At 49.5% G+C, this 18,033-nt stretch overlaps 1 protein-coding gene and 1 non-coding gene across 7 annotated transcripts in view; both read right to left on the minus strand.

Annotated features, from left to right (window-relative positions):
- The window catches only part of Mbp (myelin basic protein), a 108,132-nt gene extending 91,048 nt beyond the window's left edge, over window positions 1-17,084 (minus strand). For 2 of the 6 annotated variants that reach the window (XM_052201370.1, XM_052201369.1), the window contains exon 1: window positions 16,804-17,084. The gene's annotated coding sequence lies outside the window, so the exon portion shown is untranslated. The remainder of the gene's footprint in view (window positions 1-16,803) is intronic. The other 4 variants (XM_052201373.1, XM_052201374.1, XM_052201371.1 and 1 more) reach the window with 4 other exon arrangements.
- On the minus strand, window positions 13,381-13,454 carry Trnaa-agc (transfer RNA alanine (anticodon AGC)). Its single transcript has one exon. It is a non-coding gene; the product is annotated as a tRNA-Ala (tRNA).
- Window positions 17,085-18,033: the final 949 nt, after the last annotated feature.

Below are 18,033 nucleotides of genomic sequence, written 5' to 3' on the forward strand. Positions count from 1 at the left end.
AATTTGGCCATAATCTGGGTTTGTGTTCTTTCTCTTCAAAGCTCTTAGATTAACACAAGCATAGCATAGCAGCAAAGCAGACTCTGTGCAAACCTCACTGAAGGTTGGTTTTTTGTTGTTGTTGTTTTGGGTTTTTTTTGTTTTTTGAGAGACAGTAGTAGACAGCCAGTAGACCGGCATCTGTGCCACCTTCTCTTGCTCTCAAAAGCTGCTCCGGTGAAAGAGTGACCACAGTTGCTGTCCAGATATCAAATATACAAAGGCCAGGAGCTGCTTTTGTGTATTGCTGTGTCCACTGCTTATCAGGGGTTTGCATTTGTAGGCTGTACTTGGACCAGCTGAGGGAGGGAGGTGTTTTGTGTATCACTGGACATAAATGGTAACTGTACTATTTTGCGGATTTCAAGTGCTTTTGGCTCTCGCTCTCGCTCTCTCTCTCTCTCTCTCTCCCCTCCCTCTCTCATATTAAATGACATGCTGTTGATTACAAAATGTGTTTTTCTTTTTTTCTGAGTTCATGTTCAAGAAAGCGGTCCCAAAATAGGCGTTTCCATGGAGCTATGGGGATTATTTTTTGCCACAGTATGCTCTATCCCTCGAGTTTCCGGAAACCTTTGAAACTGAGAAACTTCACAGCACTAGCCTCACCAGCCTCTTCTTAGTGCACGGCTCAGGAAGTGACACTCAGGAGAGTGAGGGAGCGAGCGGTGATCTTTCTACTTACGTCAGGCTCAAAACTTGGAAGTGACTTTTGAGGGTTTCGTGCATCATTGATGGTGTAGAGGCGAGGGCATATAAAGGAAGATGGATGGCGGGTCTGAGGATTAGCAGTTCATTTTATCTCACTTAACACTAAATTCCTGAGGAATCTGCCTTTCTTCCTGCAGATAACGGGTCAACAAACCATGACTCATGCCTCTGAAATGTCTGGATGTGCCTGGCCCAAGCCTTTGCCTTGCTTGAGTTCCACACTTTCTCACTCGATGAAGAGTTGCAATGCAGACAGACTGTCAGTCCAGCTCTACAGGAAGGAGTTGCCCCATGTGTGCTATGAAAGAGCACTCTTAGGATACCTAAGAAAGTTGCTTTTGTGAGTGTTTTTACAGAGCCGATCCTGGGGCCATCAAACTAGCTCAGTGGATAAATGGCACTGGCCACCAAGCTGGAGGATCTGAATCCCATCCCTGAGATCTACAGTGTAGAAGAAGAGAACAAATTCCTGAAAGCTGTCTTCTGTTGGCCACATGTGTACATGCATGCACACATATAAACATACATGCACAAAAATTAAATATATATGGAAAGAGAGAGAATAATAGCTCTTGCTATATATGCATAGAAGAGACCTCCCAGCCCCAACCCTTTCCTTATTCTTTAAGACAGAATCACACCTGTGGTTATCTGCCAACAAAACAGCCCAAGTGGAGACCATTTCCCAGAATCCCTTGCAGTTTCATGTGGTCATGTCCAGGCAAGGGCTTTCTGCTTTCAGCAAACACTTATAAAGTATTTGTTCTGTGTCTCAATGAGTCACCAAGTAAACAAATCTTTCTGTATTTGTAGACTGTAACACGCACCGGATTCTCTCTCCCAAAGCATGTCGATTGAGACGGGTTTTATAAAACTATCCCAGTAACTGTGACTGAGGAAAAGGGAGAGTAAACACTGGCAAAAGCTTAAAATCCTCCTAGAGGGGTTCCCTTCTCTGCCTTTTCAAGTCCTTGAAACCTCATTCTCAACAGCCAGCCCGTGAATTTTATCACTAGTTCATGGTTACCAGCCTTTGTACTTTAGATATCTGCGTTGCCCAGTGGTTCTGCTTTTTATCCCTAGACCATATGTTCTTAGAGACCATTCTTAGCATCAATGGTGGAACTGTGACACGCACATAGGAATGCTGTGGTGCTTGGGAGGAGACAGACACCCAATCTGGAAGAAGTCCACTAAAGGAAAGGATAGTGTAGACTTCATGGGTCAGAAGAGTTCTTTGAAGAAAACCTGGGTAGAGTTTAGTTGAAAATGGAAGCTAATGTCCCAGAAATGATTAAAGGAAATATAACTTGGAGAGGGACTATTTCAGAAGGGCAGGAGGCTTCCTGCTAGAGTCTGCAGCGGCAAGACCTCTTCCTGTGTACTGAGTTCCTGTGTGCTGGGTTCAGCATGCACATGGCCTCTTACATAGAGACTCCTAGTTCTCCCAGGAACCCCCAGGGTCACAGACTGACATTGTGACCTGGACTAAGTCAGTTGCCTCATTTAACATGCTGGGTCCTCCTGCAGATAAAATAAACTCCGCCCAGAATGTGGCCACAGAAAGCCTCATGTGGGAGGAGTGGGTGGCTCTGCTTCCTCGGTGTTTAAAGAAAAATAGGGAGGATACCCAATAGAGTAGGGGCCATGAAATAAAAAGATCTCAAGGGGACAGATGCTGAGTGGCCAGGCTTAGGCCTTGGTGCCCGAGCCCTCTCTGACCCGCCTCACTCTGTCTTTGTCTCCTTTCTGCATCTCACCCCTCTCCTCTGCCTCACTCTTTTGTCAGCACTCATGAAATCATTGCTCCATCGCCAACATTCTTGTAACAGCCTGTGCTTAGAACGCACAAACAGCTACCAAGCTACATCACCAAAATGGCAGCTAAACAGCACATGTATGCATGCATGCACACACAGGCATGCAGTCACACATGCAGATGCACATATACAAAGACATCCATACATCCATACATGCACATACACACAGATACACACTCAAAAAGACATGCATTCATACATTTACACACAGACATATACAGACATAATCTATATACACTCAGAACATGTGGACATACACTCACAGATATACTATACCCCCCCAGACATGCATGCACACGTACACACACACACACACACACACACACACACACACACACCACAGGATGGACATGGACTGATTCACAGTTGCAGGAGGGGGAACTTCAGAAGGTAAACTTACTTTAGCCAAGAAGTAGCAGCTGGATGTTAGCTCACGGGCATCCTCATTCAGTCCGGCACACACACCACACCTCAGTTGTGTGAGAGTCAGGAACCCGCACTCATTAAGGGCTAAATGGCCTTGTGTTCCTGTCTTAACACTTCCACCCTGTTGGGAACAATTGGCTCCTCTCTCCCTGAATCTTCCTCCTTACCTACCCTACCCTGTCTCTGGCTCTTTGGACTAGGGTCTCCTCCACAGCAGAATGTGGCATTGTTTGTCACTGGGAAGCAGCAGACAGGGCAGGTCCCCTTCCTGCCTCTCTGGCTGGTTCTAGCTCTCCCCCACCATCCTATGCTCTCTCTCTCTCTCTCTCTCTCTCTCTCTGTGTGTGTGTGTGTGTGTTTGTGTATCTCTGTGTGTGTCTGTCTCTGTCTGTCTGTCTGTCTCTGTCTGCCTCTGTCTGTTTCTCTCTCTCTTTCTCTCTCTCTCTCTCTCTCTCTCTCTGGTATGTATGCACTTGGGACCAAGCTGCTTCCTCTGTGACTCTATTCCATCCTCTTCCTACATCCTCCCAGTCAAGGATATGTCTCAGTGATGGCTTCTCTTCTGGGTCTCTTCTTCCGGACCTGGAAATTTCTGCTTTGGAGTGTCTGCTCATTGCAAGCCTGTCTTTTTTATTTTTTATTTTATTTTATTTATTTATTATTTATTTATTTATTTTTGGAGACTTGTTAGTTCTAAGCATGTCTACAGCCCAGAATGCTGTCTGAAGGTTATTGAAATCCACTTTAGGGGAATGTTCCAGAACTGCAGAAAAATGGAACCTGTGGAAAGCTGATTTCGCTTTCATCCCTTGAGTCTATCACTTAAGAGCATTAGCTGATTCTGGAGAACTCTCACCAGAATGAATGGCAGACTTCCGGTCCTGAGGCTGCCGACTTCATATGATGGAGCTCATTAGAGACTGCACAGCAGTTCCCTCCAGCTCAGGCTGGGTCAGCTAACGGTCTATGTGCCTATGTGCACACATGCATGTGCAGGAGTGCAAATGTACAAGTGCGTGCGGACGGTCATGCATCTGTGTGGGGATCGGAAGTCATCTTCAGACCTCACTCTTCAGGTCCTCCCCGCCTGGCTTTTGGAGAGACTGGATCTCTCCCTGGGACCTGAGGCTCAGGGGTTAGGCTGGTCTGACTCTTCAGTGAGCCCTAAGGATCTGCCTGTCTCCGTCTCCTCAGTGCTGGAGACACCTACCTATGGTGCACACCACCTACCCATGGGCTCTGGAGACAGAACTCAGGCTTTTACGGCTGTGAGGCAAGCACACACTTCACTTCCTGAGCCTCCTCCACAGACTCCAGCTTGAGATTTCTGTCTGTCTATGAGGTTAGAAGGCTGCTCAGCTTTGGCAGCTTCTATGGGAAGATATGGAACTCTCCAAGAGAAAAATAACAGGGTCACGAGGAAGCTGCTAGGTCCGTGAGACCAGACGGGCGGGGGCAGCACACCCCTGGGGGCCTGACTCCTGGGAAGGACGACTCACCGAGGTATCTGCAGTGATGCACCCTTACAATGCCATCTCTGCTGGTTCCTAAGTCATGTTTGTCTCAACTGGTCATGAGGAAGAAGTGTCCCAGCCTGCTGACTTCCGTGAGGCTGGTCACAGGTATGTTTTGTATCTCAAGCATGCACTGCACACCTGCCCCACCCTGGTTGGGATAGTACTGGAGAGGAAGCACCTGAGGCTCTAGGAACAGGCATGTTAGGGCAGCACCCTTTGGGTCCCACCTTCGCCAGGACATAGCGCCTGTTAACTCCTTATCTGCCAAGGCCCAGGCAGCACACTCCACTTCCTGGGGGTGCCCCATGGAGTGCTGGTAATGCATGGGCATGAATGAGGCGCCCGGTTCAGGATCTCGCCTCCGTGCCAGCTCCAACTTTATCTTTAGGCATCTCCCTCCCAAAATGGTGGGTAGTCACACCATTGCTATGACAAACCTGGCATGACGGAAGCACAACATGCTAATTACAGAAGTTACACACACCCCGGGCATGGAGTACCAGTGACAACCAAGAGAACTATGTTTGTGTTACTTGCCCTCCTCCAGATTAGACTCCTCAATGTGACAACTTGGGTCTTAGCATGACTTTTGAAGGAAGCCATATGCTGGCTCATGTACTGGTCACAGTTTGCAGGTGACCTCAGGCGACCTACAGTTTGGGCAGTAATGAACACAAACTTGCCTTCTCTATAAGATGACAGCATCCCAGGGTTGCTGGTCTTTGCCATGCTGTGATGTCACCAGAGTCTCCTGGGAGACCTGGCCTGGAGCCCATCTTCTAATGGGTGCCATGTCCTTACAGGCACAGGTAGCATTTTTACTGAATAACTTCCTTCTAGGACTCTCTGGAACTTTCCAGAGCCTTTCAGATCATAATCAGGGAAAGGAATGCAATAAGAAGCCGTCAACCCATGGTGACCTCGGAGAAATGGCTTAGCCCGTCTCCTAAGAGCCCTTCCTTTTCACAAAGGCATGCAATTTATTAGTGAGCTAGTCTTCCTAAGACATGACAGAATGATAGAGTTCTGTGAGTGGGCTGGGGAGACAGCTCAGGGGGTAAAGGGCTTATTGCACAAACATGGGAGTCTGAGTTTGGAGCCCCAGAATCGGTTTAAAAAGCTAGGTGTGGTGCTGCAAACCTGTAATCCCAATGCTGGGTATGCAAAGATGGGAGTGCGCCCTGATGCTTGGGGCTAGCCAGTCCCGCGGAGGTGGTGAGCTTCATGTTCACGGAGGGACTCGGTCTCCAAACATGAGAGAATAGAGATGGAGGGACACACTCAATGACCTCTGGCGACACACTCTCTCTCTCTCTCTCTCTCTCACACACACACACACACACACACACACACACACACAATACAGCAAGTGGCAGTGGCCTTTAGAGGAAGGGACAGTAACACACAACGCAGAGGAGTCTGGGTGGGCACTCCCTTAACCTCACTCACCATGTGCTGGATTGCCTGAACTCCCAGAAAGGTTCTTTCTTATGCAACCTAGATGTTTTAGGCATGAACATATGTGAGATTTGGTGACACTGAGTATCACTGACACATAGCAGTCCCAGGCAAAGCTAGGCAGAAGTGTCCTGTGGCCCACCTGGGCCCCACTCCTGACTCTGTGCAGAACGCTGCCTTCGGAGATTTTGTTCAAGCGTTCAGACTGTCTGTATGACCTGGTGTTACAGAAAGAGGGTTCTGGATGGGTGCCAGTCTTAGACCAGCTAAGGAAGGGAGCTCTGACCTTTCCTTTACTGCGGAGAGAGGGGGGAGGGGATCACAAGATGTCAACAAATAAGGAAACATTTTTTTGTTATTCTTTTAAAATTGATTCCATTGCATGAGTGTTTGCTTACTTGAATGTTTGGGTACTATGTGAGTGTCTGGTGCCAGGGGACTACAGAAGAGATGTTGAATTCCCCAGGACTTGAATTCCCCAGGACTGGAGTTAGGAAGCACTGTATGGGGCTTGGAATTGAACCCCAGTCCTCTGGAAGAGCAGACAGTGCTTTTAACTGCTGAGTCATCTTTTTGGTCCCTTAAGGAAACATTCTAAGAATGTGCCTTGAAATCAGATGCCTTTTCAAATAGTTATTGAAAAATGGGTTTAACTGAATAGTTAACAAGGCCATGGAGTGTTATGAAAAAGCCCCTCTCACCGGCACAGCATGGGTGTGAGAAGCTTGCCCCTTGGGTCTGAGCTTCAAGCATTTTCTGTATGCCACATGAGGTTTAGATAATGCCTTTGGGTCTAAAAAGATGAGGTTCCATTTGAAGACCCAAGTGTCAGGAGACTGGGGGTCTATGATCTTATTGCTCTAATGAAATCAAGATCACTAGAAATGTCTGTCATACATAGCAACGGAAATTGTCATATATGTAAGAAATGCAAACACTTTGGTAGGTGACTGGTCAGTCCTGCCTTCTGCCTGGTAAACTGTGATCATGCCTCTCTCCAAATTACAAAATCTGTTTGTGCTCTTTGATCCTGGTCATAAAACCCAAGTGGTGTGTGTGTGTGTGTGTGTGTGTGTGTGCTTTAAAGGCAGAAGAATCTACTTAAAGAGGTATGTGGTGGAGCAGGAGGAAACGGAGCCAGAGGCCTGAATTCTACCTGTTCCTGTCACTGGTAGTCCCCTGGTCTCTCTGAGTGTGGTTCCGTTTTCTTCCCAGGACATGGAGACTGGGTTTGGAAGGCAGAGCTCCCACCGCCTACACCGCGCTCTGAATTCTGTGGGGATAGGTGTGAACTTCCTGCAAATGCTCAGGGACAGGGGTATCTTTAGAAGCACAGCATTTCCTGAGGAGGTGTCAGCAAAGTTGTCTGCATGGTGTCAGCTGCTGACACTGGATTCATGACGCTGGGGGCCAAGCCCAAGGTGAGAGACAATAACCGTCAATGTCACGGTGTCTGCCAAGTGAGCAGGGCAGAGGCAGCCAAGGAAGCAGAGAGGTGAAATAGAGGCAGAAAGAACACGTGTGTGCTTTCCAGCCTGCCTCGGGGCTAGGCTGCCCTGAGCTCCGCCCCTGAGCTCCGCCCCTGAGCTCCGCCCCTGAGCTCCGCCCCTCCCAGACCCTGAGGACCCAGCAAGCTGCTCTAGACAGCTTCATTGAGACCTTGAGTGTTCTGTAGGACTCAGCGAGTGCGCCAAGCCAGGGTGTGCCCCCACAGGCCCTGCAAACACCCAGCCCCCAGTGTTCCCCAGCCCGACCGCGGTGCTAGCTCTCTATGATAAGACCCGGGGCCTTTGCTCTCTCATCGCCTTGGTGGGAAGACAGCCAAGAGCCTAGCTTTAGCACTGAGGCGTCCCAGCACCCTGAACTGTGATAGTATATAGCAAGTGCTCCATCCAATGAAAGAAAAGAAGAGCGAATGAAATCAAACTAGGAAGACCAGAGTCTGGGTACTGTGAGGACCAGGGTTTGGTACTAGGGGGACCTGAGTCTGAGTACTGTGAGGAGCAGGGTTTGGTAGGAGGACCAGAGTCTGGGTACTGTGAGGAGCAGGGGCAAGTGCTACGAGGACCAGGAAGTCCAGGGGCAGTGAGATCCATGCTCCCTTCCACAGTGGGGCGAGAGCAGTAGCTGAGGGCCGCAGACACACGTGGAGCACCTCAGCGCACACTCTGTTCCTCGGGGAGCACTTGCGGAAACAAGACTTGTTGCAGAGGTAGGTGCCAGTACTATGCAGAGAAGTGAAGTTCTGGGTGTTCGAAGCAGTCAAAGCTGCCTTCCCTCATAGTGTGCTGACACCTTCCATGCCAGGACCCAGTGAGGCAGAGGAGGACAGAAGGAGCAGGAGGCTGTCACCTCAGATGTGCTAACTGGTGGCCATTGTCAAGGTCAGGCTTAGACCCTATGTACAGGGCTGGGAGGAGATCTACAGCCACCAAACATGGGACTGTGCCTTTCAAAAACGACCACTTGCCTTCGTCGTGTTTCTGCAAAGTCCCAATCCCAGTGTCTCGGTCAGCATGTTAGTTCACTCAGAGCTGTGGGGAAAGCAGGCTTCTGTGAATAAATTACTTTCCCCCTCATCCCTGTGGGGAGCACGCTCTCCTGGGACTCCAGCCAGACCTTGCTAAAACAGAAGCTTCAAACACTAAGTCAGTCCAGAGGGTGTCTGGTGCAGCTGTGACCAGCTGTGACACCAGGGGACTGCACACACGTGATCAGGTTCCAATGGGACAGGCTGTGATGTTGGGCAAGGAGCAGCCTGCAGCCACCACAGTGCAGAGACCTCGGATGGGGGCTGTTTTCTTTTCAAAGCCTGTAGATGCTGCTGGGCTAGGTTCCTCACCCCTATTCTCTGGATCTGCCTCCAACAGGCAGCTATGGCTTCTGACGATTCAGTGTGCAGTTTGTGGCGGGGACTCACAGCCATACGGCGGGTCTGTTTTTCACTCTCAGCAGAGCTTAAGTCAGTTCCATGAGCTCTCTGCCACCTTATCATAGAATAAGTGGCCAGGCCTTGCTGTTCTGAAAGCCAGGATCACTGTACAACCTTCACCTTTAGGGACTTTGGGTTTTCCTGGTGGTAACCCCCACGTGAGTACAGGAGCTCTGTGTTAGTAAATGGTGTAATTAATCTCTGAACGCCTCACATTAGCAGCCTGCAGAAGACTCCAGAGGCAGTGACTCAGAATATTATTCTCCAGAGAAGGCTCATGCTTCACAGCAGCCCCTCCAGGGCCCCCCAGACTTAAGTTAGTTCAATAGAAAGATGCAAAACTCTGAATGTGGAGTGAAGTGTCACAAACCCTGCATGTGTGGGAAGGATCAGTCAATGAAGTCCTGAAGACCTGGGGCTCAGTGAGGTATCAGTGTGTGTGTGTGTGTGTGTATGCATGCATTATATATCTATTATCTATCATCTATCGTCTATATTCTATTATTCACTCTCTTTATATTATCTATCAATCATCTATTTCTACCTACCTATCCATCTCTCTGCTATCTGTCTGCTTTGGTATGTATGTATGTATGTATGTATGTATGTATGTATGTATGAATGTATGATCTATCTATCTATCTATCTATCTATTATCTGTCTGTCTGTCTGCCTGCCTGCCTGCCTGCCTGCCTTTTCTTTATCTATCTAATGTACTTACCTGCTCTCAGGCCTTATTCTGATCTCTGCATGTCTGTGTTCTACCTCTCCATCTATAACAGCTCCCAACAAGCAGTTTGGAAGCAAATAGGTCTGGCTTTTAGCATCTGCTTTAAATCTTTCTCTCTGCAGCACTAGGTCTGGACATGTGAAGATGATAATGTAATCAAGACCCACCATCTCCCCCGAGAGCTCAGAGCCCCAAACACCCCCATGTACAGTGACATATGATGCAGTGTGCATCATGCATACTTCCAGAATATGGCGTGTATTCTCGATATTTCTGGGACAGTAGTTTCAGCTGCTGTTCACACTGTACTCCAGGACACCCAAAGGCTATGTCTTCAGACATCTAAATAAAAACAACCAGCAGTACTGCCCTCCATCCTGCAAACAGGCACCCCAACACCTTTCCCTCCCATGAGTAATGCATGTACACCCCCACTCACACACACACACAAACACGCAAACATGTGCACACATGCATTCCCAGCCATATCTCCAGGACTGTGCAGGAATGTGCCAGGGAGAAAGGTGAGGGTGATGCACTTAATAAGAATTTCCAGCGAAAGGTGTGTGGGTGGTTATAGACAACCCAAGGAGGGAAACACAATATGGGCAGGTCGGTCTCTTCTTCATCAGAAGACAGGGATGTAATCAGAGCAGGGGCTATGCTCAGAGTTGAGTATGACAATATGGCCCCTAATATGGAGGGAAGGTGACCCAAGTTGTGGGTCAGAAGAGCAGGTGGGAGGCAAATCCCACAGGGCAGTCTCTACATAGGCCTCATCTCCTCCAGTCTGAAAGGACAAACGTCTCTTGGCACTCCCAAAGGTGGGCCGCACACCTGCTGGGCTACCAGGCACTGTGAGAGAGAGCACGGAGAACCCTCACCCTGGGTAAGCCGGAAGGCTGTGCACAACAAGGGGCAGACACTTCCTGTTCATACAAATAACGGATCAAAGGAAACCGAATGCTCTGTTCCCGGGCCAGTCCTGCCAATCTCAATCAGCATGGCACTCAAGGGTCTAGTCAAAGACAAGACAAAGAAACAAAAACAGTTTCTTCCGTTGTTTGTTTGTTTTTTTATTTTCCTGCTAAGGCAAGGCTTCACTGTGTAGCCCTGGCTAGCCTAGAACTTGACTATGAAGAAGAGGCTAGCCAATATTAGAGAGATGCACCTGTCTCTGCCTTATAAATGCTGGGATTAAAGCCATGTGCTACTCTGCCTAAGCCATGTTTTCCAATAGTCTTTCATTAAACCTGAAAGGCACTATAACAAAAAGCCTCAGCTTACACTTCATACTTTACACAAAAGTTACTAAAAATGGATCGCTGACTAAAGTGTGAAAGGAGAAACCAAACTCCGTCAACGAAACAGAGAAAGGGAAGCAGAAAGGGACTCCAGGCCTGAGACAGGTAGGGAAGTCTCCGACTTCTGTTTTCTCTTTCGTTTTTGTTTGTTTGTAGATAGGGTCTCACTGTGTACCTCTGGTTGGCCTGGAATTCACAGATATCCCCCTGCTTCAGCATCCCAAGTGCTGGTCGGTCCCACTCTGCTAGGTGAGTAAGGCTTAAGACTTTACATCAGAAACAAAACAAAGGAGGGAAAATCCCCAACTTGCCAACCCTGAAAGGGAAAAGGAATTCCCCAAAATGTGCATAATAATGACTAGAGCAAACTTTCTCTCTGAGCAATCCCACTGAGATGAAAACGCTGGTGAAACTGTCAGGAAGGAGCTAGAAGGGCTCTCCCGGGTAGGGGTAGAGGAACAACCCATCTGATTCAAATGTGAGGGGAAGAAACAGCCTTTTTGCTGAAGGAGTTGTGGATGGCAGGTGTGTAGCTTGATCTTTGACACCGTCAAAACCACCATGGACGGTCCCATTTATATGTCAGAATAGCAAACAAAACCCAAAACATCAACAATCCTGACTGTGTGTGAGATCCGGCCTTTCAGACAGCACTGAGTGGCATGTGGATGTCACAGCATCCTGGGAATGAGATACCCATTCCTTATAAAATTAAACAGGTGCTCACACAAGCTTCAGCAACTGCACTGGCCATTTATCCTAGATGTATGAAAGCTATGTTCACACAAGCAATGGCGGATGCTCATAGCAGTTTTGTGTGCAGTAACTCTATTCTGAAAGGGCCCAAGCACTCTTTCAGGGAGGCTGCAGGGCGGAGCTTCTGCACTATGAAGGTCACAGCAACAACACAGAATAAACCACGGCATGAGAGCTCAAGCACCTGTGTGCTGGTGGAACTGGAACCGAGGAAAAATGCCGAGCCCAGGAGGTGCCACATTGATGCACTTGTACAGAGCTGACAGCACCAGAGAAATGGAGGAACAGCATTCTGGAGGCCTGCACTGAGGGAGGGAAAGGATCGGAGGAAGTTGCCCGCACTTATGAAGAACAGTGTGAGGCTTGCACAGAGGGCACTGGGGTTCACCCTTGATGGTGTTAGCAGTCAGATGTTCTACATGGTGACATCACAGACATTCACACAGAGAGACGGATACGAAGCACACAGTCATGCCCAGATACAAGCACACAGACATAGGCATGAGACGCACAGAGACAGACACAGCTAGATGCACAGACACAGAGACAGGCATAGGGATGTTGGGGTGAAAACCAGTGAAGCCTGCAGTCTGAACAAAGTGGTTGGTGTCACAGCTAAATTCCTGGTTGTGTTCTGTCCTGTAGTTTGGAAGATGTTATCCCTGGGGAGGTAAGGTGAGGGTGCAAGCAAGAGGGAGTTCTGTGTTATCTTCTTTTCCCTTCTCTCCTTCCTTCCTTCCTTCCTTCCTTCCTTCCTTCCTTCCTTCCTTCCTTCCTTCCTTCCTTCCTTCCTTCCTTCCTTCCTTCTTCCCTTCTTCCCTTCCTTTCTTCCTTCCTTTCTTCTCCCCTTCCTCCCTCCCTCCATTCCACCTTCTCTTCTCCTCCCTCTTTTCTGACAGAGTCTCACTGTGTAGTCCAGGGAGTGGTGGCCAACTCGCTATCCTCCTGAGCGCTACAGCCACGCCCGCCCAGGCCAGCCCCAACTCTCTATATGCTATCTTGCAGTTGCAATAGGGCTGCTATTATTCCCAAACACAAAAATTTAACAGACTGTTTCAACTGAATAGACATGGTCTTATGCACCATTCCAAAGGTTGGAGTCAGGTTAGGTTAGGGTCAGGGTTGGGGTTGGGGTTAGAGGTTAGGGTTAGGGTCAGGTTCAGGGTCAGGGTCGGGTCGGGGTTAGAGGTTAGGGCTGTATTCTGGATATCCTTCAGGATATCCAAAAGTTAGAGCTTGCTTTGGGTATATCCAACACCAGCTTTTCTAGGTCATTCAGTAAAGTGTTTATCGCTTGCTAACACGCCCTTTCTCCACATCTTCCTTCATACTTGGCACAGTCAGGACCTGAGAATTCTCACTGACATAAGGAATGTGAAACTGTATCTTATCGCTGCTTTAGTTTTTTCCCCCTGATTAGCTGGTTGACATTCTTTTCATACCTTATTAATCCATTTGGGATTGATCTCTTAGTCCTTAGAGAGTGTCCAGTCACACCACACATCTAGTGTCACATGTCCCAGAAATGTTGATTTCATTCTTCAGACATCTTTTTTTTTAATTTTAATGTTTATTGGAGACTGTTCTTGTGCCTCATGTTATTCAGCTGGCGTGAAACTCTCTATGTAACAGAGGCTAACCTTGAACTCTGATCTTCCTGCCTTCATTTCCCAAGTGTTGGAGTAACAGGCTGCTGGGGATCGAACCCAGGACCTTGTGCATGCTAAGCAAGTGCTCTACCAACTGAGCTACAGCACAGCCCACTGATTTTCTTTTCTTCTTTTTCTTCCTCTCTCCTTCCCCCCCTCTTCCCTCCTCTCTCATTTTTATAATACTGCCCCCAGAGCCTCTCAGTTTTGCTTACAAAGCCCAGAACAAAAGAACCTTCAGAACCACATCTTTAAATCTCCTGAGTGGGGAGATGTCCTGATGGCTTCAGAATAGCCAACGTGTTCTGAGCAGCCTGCAGAAGCGGTCGGAGAAGAAAGCTCATGCTGAGAAGCCTGGGGTGCTCCTGGGAGTCCCCGGGGTGCTCCTGGGAGTCCCGGGGTGCTCCTGGGAGTCCCGGGGGTGCTCCTGGGAGTCCCCGATACCTCTTTGTCAGTCTGTTCTGTGTAGCGGGCTCTCACATGTTGGAGCGGCTGCCTCCAAAAGGATTAAATTGGATGGCTAACAGGCTTCTACTGACTTTGTTTCTTGGCTACAGTCTTCCCAGCACAAATTTCAACAAAGTTAGAGCCTTTCTGGGAAACATTCTAACAGTTCTTCATTTCTGCTCGATAGGTACAGGGGCTTTTCCAGTGTGTGACCACTCCCTCCCATACTTCCTTTAGTACACTCAAAGGGACCGGCGAGAGCCCCTCTCTGCAAAGCCGTGGCTTTTTAATGTAATGCTGAACCACACAGATGCTTGCTTTTCTTCTTTATTCACAGCAATGGAAACCACGCAAGGGATATCAACAAGGTTGGGTCACCTGGAGATGGAAACTGGATGTTTTAATAGGCATTCACTAGTGCTGGGCTTACATTTTTGTTTTTTGGTAATGTGTGTATGTCTGTGTGAGGGTATGTGCTTATTGTGAGCACTTATGTTCTCAGAGTCCAGATTATGGTGGAGTTGCAAGCAGTTGTGATACAACTTATGTGGGTGCTGGGAACTGAGCTACATCCTCTCCAAGAGCAGTAGGACGTCTTCAACTACAGAACCAGCTCTCTAGCTCTGAGTGGTGGATACTCAAGAAGATAGGAAGGGGGCACCTTCAAGTGGCCATGGAAGGCCACATGGGGCCAGGTGGCAATCCCACAGAAGCACCTTACTTGAGTCTTTAAGTGCCCCAAGAGGCAACTAATGTAATGAAAGAGAATGGAGCTCTCTCAGCCAAGGCCGTTGAGATGTAAATGCAGTAGTTAACAGCTCTCAGCAGGGAGCCCTGGGTTTAGTGTGAGATCAGTGCTGCCACCTGCTACCCGGGAAGGCAGCTGCTGACTGACCTTGTTTGAAAGAACCTGGAAAGGGGCCTGGTGAGATGGGTCAGTGGGTAAAGCACTTGTCACCAAGGCTAAGGACCTGAATTTGATCCCAGAAACCCACATTGTGGAAGGAGAGCCTACTCCTTGCAAATCATCCTCTGACCTCTATACAGGGTCACCCACACATCCACGGAAATAAATAAATGTAAAGATTAAAATCATAAAGAACACAAAGAGGAAACAAAATGAGCTTCAGCACTCCAGAATCAGTCTACACTGGAAGATGGGGCTATGTTCTTTTTTGGTGTTCACACATCTGTCTTTTTTTAAGTCGCACACACCATTTCCACAAAGAACCGACACTCCACATCTAGAAAGGCTAATTTTGTAAATGGATTTACAAAATGGATTTGAACACACTAGGTTTAAAACAAAAAAAGAAAAAAGTTGATCAAAAGCAGTCACTTCAGAACAGTTAAATCCTTAGCATTGCATCTCAGGTTTGTGATTATTTTAAACTGTATTTTCTCTCTCGGATTTCCGAGAATCTAGCTGGGATGGCTGCACAGGCTGGACTGGTGTGCACCTGTACAGTTGTCTGAGAGTGCACTACAGGTCTCTGGTTCTCAGATGTTCTGGCCTGGCATCCAGGTGTTGGCAGGGTAAGCTCTATTTGGGAGAGTCTTGAGTAGTGAGTGGGTGGTCCTTTGAACTTAGCTAGACAGACTCTTCAAAACCATAGGTCTTAAATGAGACCTCCCTAGGGTTGCCTTCCTCTGAAAAGGCCGTTCTAGTTGTATGTGTGTGAGCAGGCAGAGATGCTTGCCTGATGTTTCTTCTCTCGCCCTACGTTCCAAGACTTCCCCCAACACACAGATCCACTTCTCTCTCTCTCTCTCTCTCTCTCTCTCTCTCTCTCTCTCTCTCTCTCTCTCTCTCTCTCTCTCTTTTCTGAGACAGGGTTTCTCTGTATAGCCCTGGCTGTCCTGGAACACACTCTGTAGACCAGGCTGGCCTCGAACTCAGAAATCCGCCTGCCTCTGCCTCCCAGAGTGCTGGGATTACAGGCGTGCACCACCACCACCAGGCTCAGATCTACTCTAGTATGTTGTGTGGTTCAGCAGCTGTCCTGCTGACAAACAGCAAGGAGTCAGATCTGATCCTCGGAGAACCAAACCCTTGTCCAAGTCTACTACTCTACCTTCCAAACCAGGAGGCCGGACTATCACCTCAAAATCCTAAATGGGGTACTCGCGCGGTAAGCACATGTCCTAAAAACCAGAGTTTACAACAAAACATAGCAGAACAGGAGGATTGCCGCCGCCCCCCCCCCCCCTTCCCGAACCACTGGGACCCCGCGAGTTAGCAAGACCAGGAGATCAAGTTACAGCGGGAAGATCGGGTCAGGCTGGACTCAGGACCAATGCCAGCAGGTGGCCGCAGGTGGGTTGGGGGCTGCGCGCGGCGCCCAAGGGCCTAGGAGCCTGAGACAGGCCCCAAAGGCGGAAGCCTGGACAAGTGCCTGTCGCCGCCCTCTGCTCAAAGGGAAACTGCTTCTCCTCGTGGGGGAAGGGCAGGGCATGGATCGCCCGCTGGGCAGCAGGTGTGTGATCGGCAGGCACCACAGGCTTGGATAGACCCCTAGTGTGTCTCAGAGCCCATTGGACCCCTCTCCGTAGCTGGGGGCGGTCTCTCTAGACACAGGTCACCTCCTCCCCCTAAACTCCTCCCCCACCTCCCCTCATCACGCCTAGGCCTCACGAGTTTCAGCGACCCCGGAGTCCCAAGGCTTAGATGGAAACCACCTATGTATACCCCCAGACTTCCAGTCCCCACTGGTGTAGACCTGAGTCTATACTCACGTCCACCCTTCCTAAGAAAGATCGGGGCCATCGACGGGTGTCATGTCCCATAGGTCGCCTAGCTGCCACCTGCCGGGCCACCTGCACCTCTGATTAGGTGTGACCCAGGCACTCCTGCCCTAGAAGAAGGGGAAACAGAGTTCTGCTGCCCTCACGGAGCGCCCCTTCTTTCTTTCGCCTCTTGGGAGTCAGACTCCGTACTGGGGTCTCCCGCTCGCAGGGGCCCCGAGACAAAAGCATCAGGGCTGCCTCTCGCGTCCCGACTAACGATCACTTACCGGTGCTGGCTGCAGCTCGGAGGCCAAGAGGGGCCCTGGAGCCCGGGAGCCCGGTAGAAGGGATCCAACGCTGGGCTCGGGGTCGCTGGGGCCCGGGTATTGCGTTCCGGGGTCGCGAGGCTCAGAGCGCCTGAGCCGGAGGCTCGTCCTCGCTGGCGCGCAGCAGCGATGACTGACAGCGCTGCTCCGGGGACGGGCGCGCACCCGGTTCCCGCCCCGCCTCCCCCAGTCTGCAAGCAGGTAAATGGCGCGCCGCTTGGAGGGCGGGGGACACGCGGAGACCTAGGGGCAGGGCAGCCCTCGGAGCGGTGGGGCGGGGCTTTGCTAGTCACCGCCCTACGCTCCTCACCGCTGCTTCATGAATCTGAAGAGCAGGACCTCACTAGAGAGGTCTAAATGGCATTGCCCAGAACCACGGGGTAACTTGAGCCCTGGAACCTGTCCGCGATTAGGCCTGAGGTGGACCTCTGTATTCTGGGCCTGAAGCTGGAGCTGAGACCACAGGTGCTGGCAGGAGGGCCTAGGACATTGTTGTCACGAAGTAGTTGGCTCCCGGACTCCAGCAAGGAAGCTTCCCTGTTCTGCAACTCAGGAACCCGCTGTGTAGATGCTGCTTCCTTGGCCACAAGTTTCTTGCTATCACATACATCTTTTGACTCCATCAGTCTGACTCTAGGTATGTGGGAGGGACTAGTGATTGGGGACCACACTAAGTCTCCAGTTCTTCATGAGATAAACCATACTAGGGAATCATTCAGACAACCTGGGGACACATACCATGAATACAGGGCGAGCAGAGGGCAGGTAGACTCAAAGCTGACCCCCAGGGAGTTTCACATCCTCTGGATGGTGGAGAATCTAGTGACTCTGTCCAAATGCCAGTCTACCTAAGGCAAATATTTCCACAGCAGTCTAGATACACCTAGCTGGTCCTTACCTAGGAAGCCTGTGGTGTGTGTGTGTGTGTGTGTGTGTGTGTGTAGTGGGCATGGAGGTAAGGATAGAAAGGCAAGAAAAAGATGCCGGTCCAACCTAAGATGGAGTGACTGTAAGCTTGTTTTAAGCAAGAGGGTCACCCAGGACAGTAATATCTAACGATCACAGCTGCTCAGGTCACCCTTGGTACCCAGGACATCAGAGGATGCTGGAACGCTAGGTCCCTAACTCCATTCATTAAACTCCATGCATCAAAACTTCATATCAGCAACCAGATGTGCCCCAGCATCCCTC

This window comes from Apodemus sylvaticus, chromosome 13 (assembly GCF_947179515.1).
Source record: "Apodemus sylvaticus chromosome 13, mApoSyl1.1, whole genome shotgun sequence".
Taxonomy (NCBI): domain Eukaryota; kingdom Metazoa; phylum Chordata; class Mammalia; order Rodentia; family Muridae; genus Apodemus; species Apodemus sylvaticus.